Genomic DNA, 16,674 nt, shown 5'->3' with positions numbered 1-16,674 from the left:
AGTTAGGTTTCACTTTTCCCAGCCTCACAGACGGCTATGAGGATTAAGTAAAATGATATGAAGAAGACTAAGTAAGATAATGTATGTGAATAACTTAGCACAGTGTTCAACTCACAGTAAACATTCAAAAACATGAGCTATATTATTCAAAAAAAACCAAAAACATTAGCTATTATTTTTGCTATTGTTTCTGATTTATCCAGCTATGAATACCAAGATAAAATGTTTGTTTAGATAAAAAAAACAATGCCTATGTATATTTATCACACTCTTCCTTACAGATTCCCCTTTACTCTCTCTGTTCCAGGCAACTGGCTTCCTTGTTGTTCCTTAAATACCCAACCTACATTTGTACCTATAAGAACCTTGCATTTATGAAGTTTTGCTTAGGACATTCTTCAAGACAGATGCAAGTCTGCCTCCTTACTATTTCCTTAAAGTCACTAATCAGATGTTAACTTATTAAAAGAAAATTTTTTTTTTTTTAATTTTAGAGAGAAAGTGTGAACAGGGGAAAGGGGCAGAGGGGATTGGAGAAAGAGAGAGAGACAGAGACAGAAAGAGAGACAGAATCCCAAGCAGGCTCCACACTCAGCTAGGAGCCTGCCTCTGGGCTTGATCCTATAACCCCAGGATCATGACCCAAGGAGCTGAAATCAAGAGTCAGGTGCTCAACCGACTGAGCCACCCAAGGGCCCCTCTGTTTTAAATTCTTTTTCTCTTAGAGAGAAAGAGCATGAGTGCGGGAGAAGGGCAGAGGGAGAGAGAGAATATTCTTTTTAATATTTATTTGGAGAGAGATAGTGCAAATGGGGAGGAGCAGAGAGAGATTTTTTAACGTTTATTTATTTGGAGAGAGAGTGCAAATGGGGAGGGGCAGAGAGACAGGGAGGCAAAGAATCTCAAGCAGGCTTGCACAGGAGTTGCTGCAGGGCTCGATCTCACAAACTGCAAGATCATGACCTGAGTTGAAACCAAGTCAGATGCTTAACCAAGTGAGCCACCTAGGCACCTGAGAGAGAAAGACTCTTAAGCAGGCTCCATGCTCAGCACGGAGCTTAAATGTGGGGCTCGATTCCATGACCCTGGATCATGATCAAGAGTTGAAATCTCAACTGACTAAGCCATCCAAGCACGCCTAGATGTTACCTTCTCTGTGAGGCTTTCCCTGACCATCCTCTAACTCTCTCTAACTACTTATTCCCCTTTCCTGTTTTATTTTTCTTCATAACATTTGTCATCATCTAACATACCTTATATTTTACTTATTTGTTCATTGCCCATCTCTTACCATTAGTCTACAAACTCCATGAAGGCAGGTACTTTTGTTCATTTTGTTCATTATTTTGTCTCCAGGGCCTTGAATAATACCCAAGACTACCAATGGTATGCTGATAAATTGTCTCTCTAAAAAAAACAAAAACAAAAACAAAAACAAGAAAGCCTGATGTGTAATATTTGCCATAATGTAAATATTCCCACTATTGCCTATTTTAAGCTCCAACTGAATATCTATCAGCTCTTGCAAGCCAGAAGAGGCTGGCTCCAGCAGGCCACTATATGTCAGTAACACTGAGGGACTCATTTAACTTGTCTTAAGTCTCAGTTTTCCCATCTGTGAAATATCTGTGGGATAATAATAATACCTACTTTATCAAGTTGAGACAAAAGTTAAATAATTTAATACAAGTAAGGCACATAAATCAGTAGCTGTAACATAGTGTTAGTTTCATTATTTTTTATTATTTATATATTTATCACGTTTACTCTTCTCTATATGCCACCAACATTTATTTGTCATTTCCGATATTTTTTTTTTTGCTACATTTTCCAATGCTTGTATTGATTGAAACAGGGCTATCAAGTTCTATGGTGTTCTTTGATCCATCAACAGAATACCTAGTTTGCTGGCCATGGATTTGATGATAAGCAACAGGTACAAAATTTTGGCAAACATTTCTCAAGATGATGACTTATTTCTTAAAGTTTATTTTTATCTATTTTGAGAAAGAGAAAGAGAGGGTGCAAATGGGGTAGAAAGAGAATCCCAAGCAGGCTCTGCACTGACAGCAGGAAGCCTCATGTGGGGCTCACACTCAGAAACCGTGAGATCATGATCTGAGCTGAAATCAAGACTTGGATGCTTAACCAACTGAGCCACCCAGGTGCCCCTCAAGATGGTGACTTATTATCATATTTCTCCTTGTGTTCATGATTTTTTAAAATATTTTATTATTAAATTTTTTTTTTAAGTTTTTATTTACTTACTGAGAGAGAGAAAGAGAGAGTAGGGGAGGGGCAGAGAGAGAGGGAGAGAGAAAATCCTTAGTAGGCTCCACACAGCATAGGGCCTGACGCAGGACTCAAACCCATAAACCATGAGATCATAACCTGTGCTGAAGTCAGACACTTAACCAACTGAGCCACCCAGGTACCCCCTTTAAGATTTTGTTTTTAAGTATTTTCTACACCCAACATGAGACTTGAATCACAGCCCAGAGATCAAGAGTTGCATGCTCTACTGAATGAGCCAGCCAGGCACCCCATTTTTTAAAAGGATTTTGGGGCACCTGGGTCGCTCAGTCAGTTAAGCGTCTGAATCTTAATTTTGGCTCTTGGTTTCAGCTTAGGTCATGATCTCACGGGTCGTGGGTTTGAGCCCTGCATGGGTCTCTGCATTGATAGTTCAGGAACTGCTTGGGATTCTTTCTCTCTCCCTCTCTCTCTGCCTTTCCCCTGCTTGTGCTCTCTCTCTCTTTCTCAAAATAAACTTAAAAAAAGATTTTATTTTGAAGTCCTGTGTTCATAATCTATTCATTGATTTTGATCATTTTCCTATTGGAGATTCTCCTATAATGGAGTGCAGTGGTTTCCCACTGACAGTTTGGGGAGCACAGAGGAATCCAGAATGCCCTATCATCTGTTTTACCCCACTTTTTAATCTGTTTGTAAAGTCTCAGATGGCCTGTATCTCCATGCCTAGAAAATATCTGTCCTTAAATACGTTCGTGTTTTATCCTCTAGGAAGTTGGCCATTATCCTGCCTACACTTGTTAGACTCCATCAATCTCTCATTATTGCTCTTATTGGATTGTAATCCAGCTTACACATTTGCCTTTACTACCAGATTGTGAGCTACTCTGAGAACATGGACTGCTTCTCCTTTATCTCTATCCTTCCCCTCTCCCCTAGCTCCTAGCATCCTGCCTGGAATGTACTGGTTGTTTAACAACTATTCGTTGAATTGGTTGGGGTTGCTTTGGAGATGCATCAATGTAAAGCCGGGATATAAAAAGGAAAGATGAAAGATCTTCTCAGATATAGAGCACGTTGCCCAATGACAATTAAGTATAGACAAGCAGGGCATGTTCTCACACAGACAGGAATTCTGTACAATTCGATTGCGTGGGTGAGTTGAAAAGTCAGAGACGATTTCTTTGGAAAGATACATAAGTACTAATTTGTGAAAGGTCTTCCATGCTCTGCTAGCCAGTGATGTGCTGGAGGGTTTGTACCAGCTCATGAACCAATTATTAAATGTCCAGGAATTTGTGGAGCCAGTTGATCTCACACTGGTAGTTTGAAATCAGCCCCAGTGTGAATATTTACACTACAGATAGATCTACACATGCTTAAAATCGACCTGTTATTTTTTTCTCAGTTGTTCACAGGCCACTGAAAAGTTTGGGACATCACATTTAAAGAGTTGTTAAATCTTATAAGGTTGTTATAAAGATTAGGTGAGAAAATAAATGTGTAAAGAAACTTAGAATAGAGGGCATAATGGAAGTACTCCAAAAACATTGTTTGATATTGCCATCCATGAGACATTTTAAGTACCTCTTTCATGCTAGACATTATTCCATGCACTGGGGATATAGCAGTAAACAAAACAAAGTCCCCACCCTTATCAATTTTAAATTCTGAGGATATGAAAGATTATTATTTATTCATTTATTTTTATTCGTTTATTTTAATGTTTATTTATTTTACAGAGAGAGAGAGTGCATGAGCAGGGGAGGGACAGGGAGAAAGGGCGACAGAAGATCCGAAGCCAGCTCTGCTGACAGCAGAGAGCCCAATATGGGCCTTGAAGTCACAAACTGTGAGATCATGACCTGAGCTGGAGTTGGGTGCTAAACCGACTGAACCATCCAGGCACACCTGAAACAGATCTTAAATTTTTTTTTTTAATTTTAAAAAATTTTTATTTATTTTAAAGAGAGAGAGAGAGTGCATGAGCAGGGGAGGAACACAGAGAGGGAGACACAGAATCCTAAGCAGACTCCAGTCTCTGAGCTGTCATCGCAGAGCCTGACACTGGGCTCGAACTCAGGAACTGTGAGATCATGACCTGAGCCGAAGTCAGACACTTAACCGACTGAGCAACCCAGCGCCCCTTAAAAAAAAAAAAAAAAAGTTTTATTTGTTTAAGTAATCTCTTCCCCCAACATGGGGCTGGAACTCAAGACCCTGAGATGAAGAGTTGCATGCTCTTCTGACTGAACCAGCCAGGCACCCTAAATAAATACATATTAAAAGAGGGGGGGGGTAAGATAAAGATTTGAAATACAATAGGAAGGGGAGATAGGCAAAGGTGAGTGTGTAGGAGTGAAAGAAAAAATTGAAAATCTATAGGGAATATAAATATAAATTTTATTTCCCCATCTGGCCTTTGAAAAGTCAGAGGTCCTACCCCAAGGCATCTGATGGGAGGACAGAAGCCTTCTGGGGCAGGGAGAGTTAAATGTGGGCAGGATCCAACTCTCTTGTAATTGTCAGGTTTTGTCATTTGGGTTTTTATGGCAATTTTCGTCTCTACTTTAGCCAAGTATGCAGAGGTTTTTGCCTCTATTTTACCTCTTGCAATGAAAAGCCTCCCCTGAAAATAAAAGGAGGAGGAGGGATGATGATTTAGCAACTAGGATAAATAAACCTTTGAAAAGTATAGAGACCCAGAGGTGCCTGGCTGGCTCAGTCAGAGGAGCATGTGACTCTTGATCTTGGGATCATGAGTTTGAGCCCCACTTTGGGTGTAGAGATTGCTTAAACAAATAAGTAAACTTTAAAAAAAAAGCATAAAGACCTAAAAAGGGTTTATGAAGAAGCAAGGAAAAAAAAAAAAGACAATGATATAGTCAAAGAGAGCAGAAAAAGTGGAATAAGGTGTGAGAGTACCTGGGACTACCTGTTTCTCCATAATTATCACCCAGTGACTTTTAGAGTGCTATTTAGAGCCTGGAATTTGGAATTAAGATTGGATGTGAGATATGGTTTTAGTCCCAAGGGAACCGTGGGCTGTGCTGGGTTGGGTGAAGTCACGGAGGTGAGATTTCAAATGCACAAGTGTGGGGCAGCAAGAAGGTGAAGAGAGCTTTTGGGTCTTAGTGAGTCAATAAGCAGGCAAGAAGAAATCCAGTGGGATTTGGGCAGCAGAATGTCAGTTATTAACGTTCTTCACCATCACCACCATCATCATCACTTTTTTTTTAAACTTCAAATACATGTAATTACACGGATATACTCAGGATATACTCATATTCTTGGTTCACTATTTTCATTAAGCCAGCCCAACTCCACTTTTTCTCTTTTTCTCCTGTATTGAATATACAAGGCTGTTTAATGAAACATTGTTTATAACAATTGGAAACGTTATGAATGATCATCACTAAGAATTAAAAAAAAAATTTTAATGTTTTATTATTTGTTTTTGGGAGAGAGAGACAGAGACAGAGTGCGAGCAGGGGAGGGGCAGAGAGAGGGAGACACAGAGTCTGAAGTAGTCTCCAGGCTTTGAGTTGTTAGCACAGAGCCCAACTCGGGCTCAAACTCACAAACTGTGAGATTATGACCTGAGCCAAAGTCGGAAACTTAACTGATTGAGCCACCCAGGCACCCCACTAAGAGAATTATTTGTTGCAACATTGTTTCTCTTCCCCCCTTTTTTAAGATAAAATATCTCCCCAAACCATCATTTAAATAATTAAAAAAATTTTTTTAAACATTTATTTATTTTTGAGACAGAAAGAGACAGAGCATGAATGGGGGAGGGTCAGAGAGAGGGAGACACAGAATCTGAAACAGGCTCCAGGCTCTGAGTGGTCAGCACAGAGCCCTACGCGGGGCTCGAACTCACGGACCCCGAGATCATGACCTGAGCTGAAGTCGGACGCTTAGCCGACTGAGCCATCCAGGCGCCCCTTTTTTTTTAAAAAATAATTTTTTTAAACGTTTATTTATTTTTGAGACAGAAAGAGACAGAGCATGAATTAATTTTTTAAAATATTTATTTATTTTTGACAGAGAGACAGAGCATGATGGGGGGAAGGGCAGAGAGAGAGGGAGACACAGAATCTGAAGCAGGTTCCAGGCTCTGAGCTGTCAGGACAGAGCCCAATGTGGGGCTCAAACCCATGAACCTCAAGATCATGATCTGAGCCAAAGTTGGACGCTCAACCGACTGACCCACCCAGGCACCCTCATCATCAATTTTTTAATCCTCCCGAGACTGGGCTTCATTTTAGCCAAAACCATGTTCTATCTTAAGTAGGTTTTCTTTTTTACCCCCTTTTCACTTTTTCTTAATGCAGCATCGTTTATGAACATTGGAAACAAAGTGAATGGCCCCTCTTTGTTTGAGTTACACTTCCTTAGCCTCCATTCCCAGTCTCATTTCCCTACATACCTGAAACTATCTGTTTATGTATGTTATATTTGTGGATAGAATAGAATTTTTAAATGTTGTTCAATATATAATATTTTCCTTAATGGCTTGTCCTTTCATGCTTAAGGATATTTTATTCTACATCAAAATCATCAAGATAATTTCTGATATATCTCTTTTAACGACACATGGGGGGTGACATTGACATATATGATACACACAATTGTGCAGTGTGTTATACACATTTGTAAGTAGAAACTAGAACATTACTCATTTCTTTCCTTACCAGGAATGAAAGTAAATGAGACTAAGATAATGGGAATAATTTTGAAACTGCTTCTGTCGCTTAAACTATAAATAAATTGCTGGATTTTAATTATTGCAAGTAACAGATTACTTGCGACACATTTTGCAACTGTGGAGTTATATATCTTTGCGGAATCTATAGAGGGCAAATTGCAATCTCTAACAAAGTTATAAATGCATATATTGCTGTGGCTCATAGCTTCCATTTCTGAGAATTTAGAGTACAGTTCGTCTGTGCACATGTGCTTTACAATTTGTAAATGGAACATTGTTTTTAAACTGCAAAAGATTGGAAGTACCTGGGTGGCTCAGTCAGTTAAGCATCTGATTCTTGATTTCTGCTCAGGTCATGATCTCATGGTTCATGAGATTGAGCCCTGCGTCAGGCTCTGCACTGACAGCTCAGAACCTGCTTGGGATTCTCTCTCTCCCTCTTTGCCCCTCTCCCACTCACACGTGCATGCTTTCTCTCTCAAAATAAATAAATAAACATTTAAAAAGAAATAAATTGCAAAAGATTGAAAGCAACCCAAATTTCCTTCAATAAGGGACTGATGAAGCAAATTATAGTACATCCACACAAGGAATACTATGCAGCAATAAAGTAAAACAAGATAATGAGGAAATTATTTTTATGCCATTGTACAAAATGTATTCTAGGGTGTCTAACCTTGTTTAGCAAAAAAAAGTAAGATGGAGGACAACATATATAAATGCTTCCTTTTGGGGGCCCCTGACTAGCTCAGTGAGTAGATCACGTGACTCTTGATCTTGGGATTGTGAGTTGAAGCCCCACATTGGTGTAGAGATTACTTAGAAAAAAAAATCTTAAAAAAATGCTTCCTTTTGAATAAAAGAGTCAGAATATATTTGAATTTATATACATATATATATAGAGAGAAATCCTGAAAGGGGGCGCCTGGGTGGCTCAGTCAGTTAAGTGTCTGACAGCCTGTTTGGGATTCTCTCTTCTTCTCTCTCTGCCCTCCCCTGCTTATGCTTTCTCTCTCTCTCTCAGAATAATTAAATAAACTTAAAAAAAAAAAAACCACCTGTGTGGCATAAAAAAAAAAAAAGAAATCCTTAAAGTCTTCCTAAGAAAGTAAGAATAGTGATTAACCAGTGGAAATAGGACCAATGACAGATAGGAATTTGAGGGAACTTTGTATTGTATACCTTTTATATAGTTTCTGGCATTTGAACCATATGACAAACCATTAACTACTTAAAATTAAATTATAAGACTTTTGGGGAGTGGAGCACCAGCAGATTTAGAGACTGTTCATTTCATCAACTTTTTAAACCTCCATTCCATTCTTTTAGTCCCTAGGGCTAAACTCCTCCCCCCTTTCTCTTTATCTCTGATTGGCATGAGTTTCAACTCACAAGAAATATGCATTAAGTATGCTTAAAGTACAGGGAACAGTGCTAGGTATTGGGGTCCCCAAGGTATAGAGCTGAACAGGACATAGTCCCTTGAAGTGGTCCAGGGGAATTTTATCACTCTTTTTAGTAGCTAGGACAAGAATAAAAAAATGTTCTCTCCTTTTCCTCTTCTCCCTCCCTTCTTATAATCTTGCAAAATGCTGGAAATTCCTACTTAATTCTCCTCCCCCTCACCTGGAGAGCACTAAGGCTCAAGAACTTTCCATCAGGTCCAGACTGGAAGACCTCAGGCCAGGGCCAAGACTCAACTTGCTTCCCTTGGGCCCCTGGCGCCTTGTGAAGGTTCTTGGTTCTCTCAGATGCTGCTGTGACTGTGGTTTCCGGCTTCCTGAGTTCTCACACTCAGCTGGGTGCTGCAGATATCATGCCCCAGTTCCTGCTCTGGAGACTGACAGGCTCAAGCTTGGTGATGCTCTGAGTATATGGGGTCTGTTCAGTATGAGTCACAGCTAAGGGGCTTGATTTCTATTTTAGTTTTCCCCTTTACTCTGGACAGACTCATTGTAAATACCTTGGGGTTGCATAAGGACAGAGTGTAAAGGTTTGCTAGCTAGAGGCTGAGAAAGATTAGTTTTCTCTAATTGAATATCCTATCTCACTTAAGGCCTTTAGTTCTGCTTCTCTTTAGTCAAGGACATTTTGAATACTCCAGGTGATGACGAATCTAGGAAGGAAGCAATCAGAAAATCATTTATATAGAGCTTTGCAGTTTATAATACATTTTCTCATATGCTATTTAACCTAAATGTGACAATTTAAGAAGAAAAGTAATGAAGAGTAATGAAGAGTAATGAAGAGATGCTTAGGGAGTGAGAGGACTTTCCGTGTAGCTACTGAATGCCTCTTGTGCTGCTGTATACCTTGGGTGTATGCACAATTTTGTTGTGGAGCTGTCATTTTACAGGCTGAAGCCGGGGTTCTAAATTGGTTAGATACTTAGCAGGAGAGATTCTACTCTGTGGAATTGAGGCTGCTTTACATTCATTCACTTATTCACTAATTACAACTATTAGTTGAATGCCTATTTTGTATGAAGAAAGGATCTAAGAAATAATTGGGAGGTTGAGACCAACTACTAGTGAGATGCTGAAGAGGTTGGTTCTTAAGGCCCAAAGATGGATGCAGCCAGGGAGGCAGTGGTAAGACCAGGCTTTTGATCAGAATTTGGCAAATGGAGTTCTGTGACTAGCAGCCAGTGAACATCCAGTTTAGAAGAAGCTGGCAAACCAGGTTTTGCAGGAATCAGAAAGAGTTTAACTCTCAAGATACTTTATTCATATCTGCATCAAGTTATTTTTGCCTGGCCAGCATCAGTTCTCCCCTCCCTCCCCAATTTGCGGGAATATCCTTAGGGGCAGATTGCGCCTCTCCTCTTTCCCTGGCAGCTTGAACTAATTCATGTGACCTGAGATTGACCAATCAACAGCGGCTCCTGGCCAAGATTTTTTTTTTTTTTTTTTGCCTTTTAAGTGAGTGACTCAAAGACAAAAGGATGTTAGGATTGAATCCCAGCTGTGGTGTGTAGTGCTGCTGGCAGAAGCAGCTGCTTCCTGGTGAAGCTCCTTTTCTGTCTGCTGATTTTCCAAGCCTGCCCTCCTCCATGCTCTAGGCCCTCGATATCCTTTTTTTTTTTTTTTAAGTTTATTTATTTATTTAGAGAGAGCGAGAGCGCATGTGTGAGCAGGGGAGGGGTAGAGAGAGAATCCCAACCAGGCTCCGTGCTGTCAGTGTAGAACCCCAGGTGGGGCTCGATCTCACGATTGTGAGGTCATGACCTGAGCCAAAATCAAGAGTCCAGCTGCTTAATGTACTGAGCCACCCAGGTGCCCAGTCCTCAATATTTCTGTAATATAGTTCTCTTCTGCTTGTGTTGGCAACAGTGTCAGTGATTGTACTTGCAACAGCCAAAGAGAATTTTAACTTACAGGGGTGCATGGGTGGCTCAGCCGGGCAAACATCCGACTTTGGCTCATATTATGATCTCACAGTTTGTGAGTTTGAGCCCTGTGTCGGACTCTGTGCTGACAGCTGGGAGCCTGGAGCCTGCTTCAGATTCTGTGTCTCCCTCTCTGCCCCTTCCCCGCTCACGCTCTGTCAATCTGTCTCTCAAAAATAAACATTAAAAAAATTTTTTTTAAGAATTTTAACTTACAAATTGTGATGATGTTTTTAAACTTTTTTTAAAGTTTATGTATTTATTTCAAGACAGAGAGAGTGAGCAGGGGAGGGCTAAGAGAGAGACAGAGAGAGAGAATCCCAAGCAGGCTCCTCACTCTCAGTGCAGAGCCTGATGTGGGGCTCAAACCCATGAACCGTGAGATCATGACCTGAGCTGAAACCGAGAGTCGGACACTCAACCGACTGAGCCACCCAGGTGCCCCCAAACTGTGATGATTTCTTTTCCAGGCTTTGAGATCCTTGACAGTAGGGCCCAAATGCCATTCTGCCCTGTGTCTTTGGTGCCCAGTTCAAGCGTGGATCTCAATGCATACATGTTGAATAAGTGAAGAAACATGTTGTATTTATGCAGGAGTATTGAGTCTGGGATTCTTGACATTACTATGGTTGTGGGACAATAAATTCTCCACATGCCACAACAGCCACTAACATTTGAATGATTTCGTGTTAAACCAAGAAGATCCTGGGAAGGTCCTTTCTTAGCTGTATTGGAGCACTTAGCTGAGTTTATGCAGGTGGTTCTGGTCCTCAGATTCCTGAAAAAAATTTGTTTACAATGGAATATTTCACTAATTTGCATGCTATCCTTGGGCAGGGGCCACACTAATCTCAGTATTGTTATAATTTTTGTATATGTGCTGCCAAAGTGAACACAACTGAAGCTTTTGTCCCTGGTTTCCCAGAACCTCTTCCTAAGAGCACTGCCCTCTGCCCCAAAGTAATGCCCTCTTCAAGCCTGATAGGCTTCTCTTTCCCTTTCATTCTTTCCACAGATACACATTGAATATCTATTATTTGTCAGGTTTGACAATTCAGTTAATATAAGACAGCCCCTAATTCTAATTTAGGAAATAGACAAATACAATCAAGAGAACAAATGAAATAATTAAAACTGTGTTAAGTGCTTTGTTGAAAATGAACAGTGATAAGGCAGAGAGTAATTGTCATGGGGCAGGCATGTGATGGAGGGAAGCTCTTCTAGATAATGTAGCTGAAAAGAGTTTCACTGAGGAGATGATAAACTGAGACCTGCATGATGAAGAGTCAGCTCTGCAAAAAGCAACAGCTTATTCAATGACCCAGGAGCTGGAAAAGAACTTAGAAAGAGCCATAGAAACTGACAGAAAGTGTGGCCAGGGGATGAGCAAGGGTGAAGGATGCAGATGAATAGACAGATTTGTTGTTTTAAGCAGTACAGTGACATAATCGGACTTACATTTTACAAAGTGCAATCTGGCTGCTTGGTCTTTCCAATGTAAAATAAAGTCTTCATTGGCTCATAAATAACAATTGTTTAGCACCTCTCCTTGGGACTTCCAAATTCCTTTGGGAAAACATATCATACCCTTTTGGTGTGGTTGCAACTCTGATCTCGCTCCCCAGAGGCAAACTACAGGTCCTCTCCACACCAGCAGTTGGAATCCTTTCCTAGGAGTTAATGAGGCGAAGTAGAGAAGGTATTAGTGCAAAGACCCGGAGGCGGCAAGCAACCTGGCTTGAGCAGAGAACGTTTGGAAAGCGGGATGTGAGAAAATGTGAGACAGGTAGGTTAGGTTCAGCCTTTGAAAAGCCTGGTTGATAGGCTACCATGAAGATTAAGATTTCAATCCGAAGAACAGTGAGCAACGGGCTTTGAGCCGGGGATGGCTGTGATTATACTTGAGTTTTGAAAAGCTTCCACCTCTGTATGTGAAGAACAGATTGTAAAGGAAAAGGGTAATGAGATGGAGGGGACCACCATCATCCAAGAGAGAGGTGGTTTAGACTGCAGTGTTGGCAATGGGATGGAGAAAAGTGGGAGGCTTCGAGACGCATTTAGGAGACATTATTCACAGGTGATGCATAGTGTCCAGTCCCAGGCTTCGTGTAACCTCAGTGGTTATGGGTGAGTGGGGACTTCGTGCTGTGGATCCGGGCGCCAGCGTGGTTCCCGCGCGTCAGGGCAGGGGGCGTGGCCCGCCGGAGCCGTCGCCACGGGGATCGGGCGGGGCGGGGCCGAGGGCGGGGCAGCTGGGGCGCTGCGTCACTCGGTGGTGGCGATGGTGCGTGTGTGTGGGGGGCGGGGGATACGCTGGGCGCGTCCCGGGGGTCACGTGGTGCGCAGCACGCAGAGTCCTTCTGTCGGTTGGTCCTGGAGCGGCGCAGCCGGAGCGGGGCTGTGAGGTGAGCTCGCGGCGAGGCGCGGCGAGGAGAAGCCGGCTGGCTGGGGCCGGGTTGGGCCGGGCCCACGCCGTGCGCGCCGTGCTAGCGGGAGCGGTGACGGCCTCCACCGCTGCTCGGGTTCCCTGCCCGGCCTCGCTCCCGTCCTGGCCCCGCTCGCCCAGCCCGGAGGGAGGCCCCGGGACCGCTGTTGAGAGCGTGGCGGGCGTGCGAGCGGCGCCCAATCCCCAGGGCTGCCCTAGGGAATGACGGAGGCCGCGGCCAATCAGCGCCGCCCGAGGGGGCTGGGCCGCGGGGTGCGGGCTTGGGGCGCGGAGCGGGCCGTGTTGGGGGTGGGGGGTAAGGGCTAGGGCTAGAACCTGTGCTGTTGTGGCCCCCGAGAGCTCCACCACCAGCCTCTGCTGTTGCCTTGTGCTTTGGGAACGCGTTTTCTTTTATTGGCTCTTTTATCCTATTCTGGGGAGCACACCCCTTTCTCAAGCCCCTGACTATGGGAGTGTCCCCTTTCTCTATAGTTTAGAAAATGTGGTGCACCCCCTTTCTTAAACTCCAGCCCTGGGGTTTTATCTTAATTTCCAAAGCCCCTCAAACTGAGGATGTACCCCATTTCCCAAGCACCCACCCCCAAACTGGGAGGACACTCCCTTTTCCGAGCCTCAATTCTGAATACGCACTCCATTTCAAATTTTGGGGTTTGCCCCATTATTGAGTCTCAGATCTGGGGTCCAATAGCCAACGTTTTGGGGATATCTATATTCCCATAAATCCAAGGAAGAATCCCGTTCTCCAGGCCCCAGATCTTGCAATATGCTTTCCAAGATTTCTTAAATTTGGGGGCCACTTCATTTCCCCAGCCCTTCAAAGGTGGGGGGTGCACCTCATTTCCAGAGTCTGCGATCCAAATCCTGAAGTTTAAAGATAGATATTTGCAGTTGCACAAATAAAAGAATTCACTGCTTTTTCTAGTCACTGTATTCTTGGGGTTGCACCCATTTTCATGAGTTCCTCAAATTGAACTACCTTATTTCCTGGAGAGATTGGTTTTCATTCTGAAAGTGTATTTATTTCCTGTGCCTTCAGGATGTACAGAGTCCACCCTTTTTGGTTACACAGTTCTCAGGGTGCAGCCACCTTCCTGATGCTTATTAAATCTCAGAGGGCACACATTTTTTCTGTCCTCTCATTTCCCGTCCATGATCCTTGGTTCTTGAGCATGCCTCCTGTTCTTTTTAGCTTTTCTGTTATCCAAGACATTCTCATTCCTCAGTTTCCTTTCCTCTTTGGAACCCCATTTCCCTTTTAGGTGCTCTCCCTGTTGGTCAGGGCACCCATTTCCTCTTCCTTTGGTGAATGCGTATCTTTCTTCAGCACAGCACTTTCTCTGCTTCTGTGGCCTTTTTTCTGAGCACACTTCCTATAGTCACACCTCCTGAATTCCCCTCCCCTAAGGGGAAGATTCCCCCTCCTAAAGGGTGCCTGCATGTGTGTCTACTTTATCTTTTATCTTTCTGTTTTCTACTAACAGAAACTCTTCTGTCTTGGTTCGCCTTATCCCATTTTCTGCATTTTTCTGAATCCTAACTCTCTTTGGACGCTGCTCTGCTTACTGGTGTCTTTAGAGGTTTTCCCTTTTCTACTCATATGGGAGGTGTGGCCTCAGGTCCAGGACTGCCTTACCCCCCAGCATGGGTTTAAACTGGAAAGGAATCCCTTCGCATTTCTTTGGTTGTTCACAGGACTCTTTATTATCTGGGTAGTTTGCTTCCTATAAGATTCTGGTTAGATGGGTACTGTTTTCTTCTTTGCTTTTTTCCCCAGTATTGGGAAAAAAATCTGAAGAGATTCTTCTAGTCTTGCTTCCAGCTCATTAAGCTTCCTCCCTACTTTGGCTTTCTTCCTTCCTTTTATCAAGAAAAGAGGTCATTTGGAGGAATCTCTTCGTCACTCTTTTTGTTCTTGTCTCTGAGGTGCAGGTGGGGGATGGATACTTATCTCCCCCCATCATTTTCTCACGTGTCTGCCAAGCCTTGTTCCCAGTCCCCACCTTAAAATCTCTAAGTATCTGGGACCTCTTGTCTCTTAAAAGCCTCTCAGTAGGTTCTTTCTTTTGTATTACCCTCTGCCTTTCCGGATCTTATTCAGGGCTTCTCTGCCTGCACCCCTAACCGGATTAATTTCTCCACAGCTGGAATCCCAAGTGCTTATGGGATAATGATACATCTGACCTTTCTCCCTTTTGGGAAGTACTTGAGTGTGCAGCTGTATGAGGCCTCAGTGGGGGAGAGAGTTTGGGCCTGAGAAGCTACACTGTCAGGCAATGAAGGTACTGCATTTTCAGGACCAGGTCCTTCTGAATCTCATTTGGAGATTGGATGTTTGCCAAGCACCTGCTTCTTAGGGATGCTGGGGGATTTAATGATACTCCCAGGAACCTGTGGAATTAATGGGGCTTGTGGAGAAGTGCTCTGAACTCAATGTTGGAACTTGAATAAAATTAACCATTATTGTATTTCAGAACAACTAAGCTGTTTCATATTTCATGTTCATGAAGGCCCTAGAGCTAAGGTGTTTTATTTCAGGAAGTGAAATGTATGCCACATTTAGATCATATGGTCGTTAGTAAGTACCAAATTGATTAAAAAACATTGGAGGTCTGTCTCAGCAGTACCCAATAAAATATGATTACAGAAAGTGAGCAGGTATTTTGTCTCTTTATATGCCTGTTTGGTACTTTGTTTGGTACTGCTATATACGGTGCATTTTTAAAGTATTCTATGTCAGTGCTTCTCAAACTTGAACGTGCACATAAATTGTCTATGGGGGGAGGGTCTTACTAACATGCTTATTTTTATCTAGTAGGTTAGGGTGGGACCTTAGTAGCTGCATTTCTAATTCCCAGGTGATGCTAATGTTACTGAACTACACTTGGAGTAGTGGGGTTCTATACACAAAGCCACGGATATCTCTGGAAACAAAAAGGTGGTGGTTAGCCTTTTGCTGGGGTATTATTTTCCACTTTCTCTTTATCCAGACACATCCCTTCAAGTTTGTACAAGGCCATGGTCCCCTTCTGAAGACTAGGGGGTTATACTTAATTACAGTTATTCTAGCATTTAGCTTTTAAAACCATGGTTAAAATTTCTTTGGGAGTTTGAATTTCTATGTATTTTGTCAAATTTAAATGCTTAAATATTTGTTTCTTAATTGTGAATATAATTCTTTTTTTTTTAAGTTTATTTATTTATTTTGAGAGAGAGAGAGAATGAGCAAGGGAGGGGCAGAGAGAGGGGTAGACACAGAATCCCAAGTAGGCTCTGCACTGTCTGTGGGGCTCGATCTTGAGAACCGTGAGATTGTGACTTGAGCCAAAATCAAGAGTCGGACGATTAGCCAACTGAGCTACCCAGCCACCTCTAATTTTTTTTTTTTTTTTTTTAAAGTAAACTTTGTGCCCAACGTGAGGCTCAAATATACAACCCTGAGATCAAGAGGTGAGTGCTCTACTGACTGAGCCAGCCAGGTGCTCTAGTTGTCAACATCATTCTTGACATGAAGTCTTCTAGTAAATAAATACTTCAGAGCCGATATGGTAGTTAGCCATCTTGTGTCTCTAATTCCTCACTTGTCATCCTACTATGGGTTGGAAGGAAGTCTGAGATACCCCAGGTTATCAGGCTGATAGGTGTTGGAATTTCCAAGGAGTCCTTGGTTTTCTAGGTTCTGGAAATTGGCCTGGGAAAGGCAGGTGCCTGGACCTTGGATAGAAGCTCCTGGCTTATCTCTGTATGGGAACTTCACAAAGGGAATGCTGGTGGGAAGGTGACATTCTTTGATGGGGATTCTATGCTGGGGATGCTCTCTCTGTTTTTGTACCAACATCTCTATTTCTGAGTTTTAGTGGGTTTTTCCTCCCTAAATGT

At 42.5% G+C, this 16,674-nt stretch overlaps 1 protein-coding gene, 1 long non-coding RNA gene and 1 pseudogene across 3 annotated transcripts in view; 1 reads left to right on the top strand and 2 right to left on the bottom strand.

Moving 5' to 3' along the window:
- The window catches only part of PHF20 (PHD finger protein 20), a 169,954-nt gene that overhangs the window by 11,742 nt on the left and 141,538 nt on the right, over positions 1 to 16,674 (top strand). Inside the window, exon 1 of one of the 2 annotated variants that reach the window (XM_042980477.1) lies at positions 12,672 to 12,757. The exons of the other annotated variant lie outside the window; for it this stretch is intronic. The gene's annotated coding sequence lies outside the window, so the exon portion shown is untranslated. Of the gene's footprint in view, positions 1 to 12,671; positions 12,758 to 16,674 lie in introns of those variants that run through there. 2 annotated transcript variants of the gene reach the window in all.
- Positions 1,290 to 12,575, bottom strand: LOC122237217. Its single transcript, XR_006215494.1, has 3 exons — positions 11,811 to 12,575; positions 8,591 to 9,080; positions 1,290 to 1,407 (listed from the first exon to the last, which is right to left on the bottom strand). It is a non-coding gene; the product is annotated as an uncharacterized LOC122237217 (long non-coding RNA).
- Positions 11,136 to 11,248, bottom strand: LOC122237499 (annotated as a pseudogene).

Source organism: Panthera tigris, chromosome A3 (assembly GCF_018350195.1).
Source record: "Panthera tigris isolate Pti1 chromosome A3, P.tigris_Pti1_mat1.1, whole genome shotgun sequence".
Classification (NCBI taxonomy): domain Eukaryota; kingdom Metazoa; phylum Chordata; class Mammalia; order Carnivora; family Felidae; genus Panthera; species Panthera tigris.
This window is presented reverse-complemented; position numbering and strand designations above follow the sequence as displayed.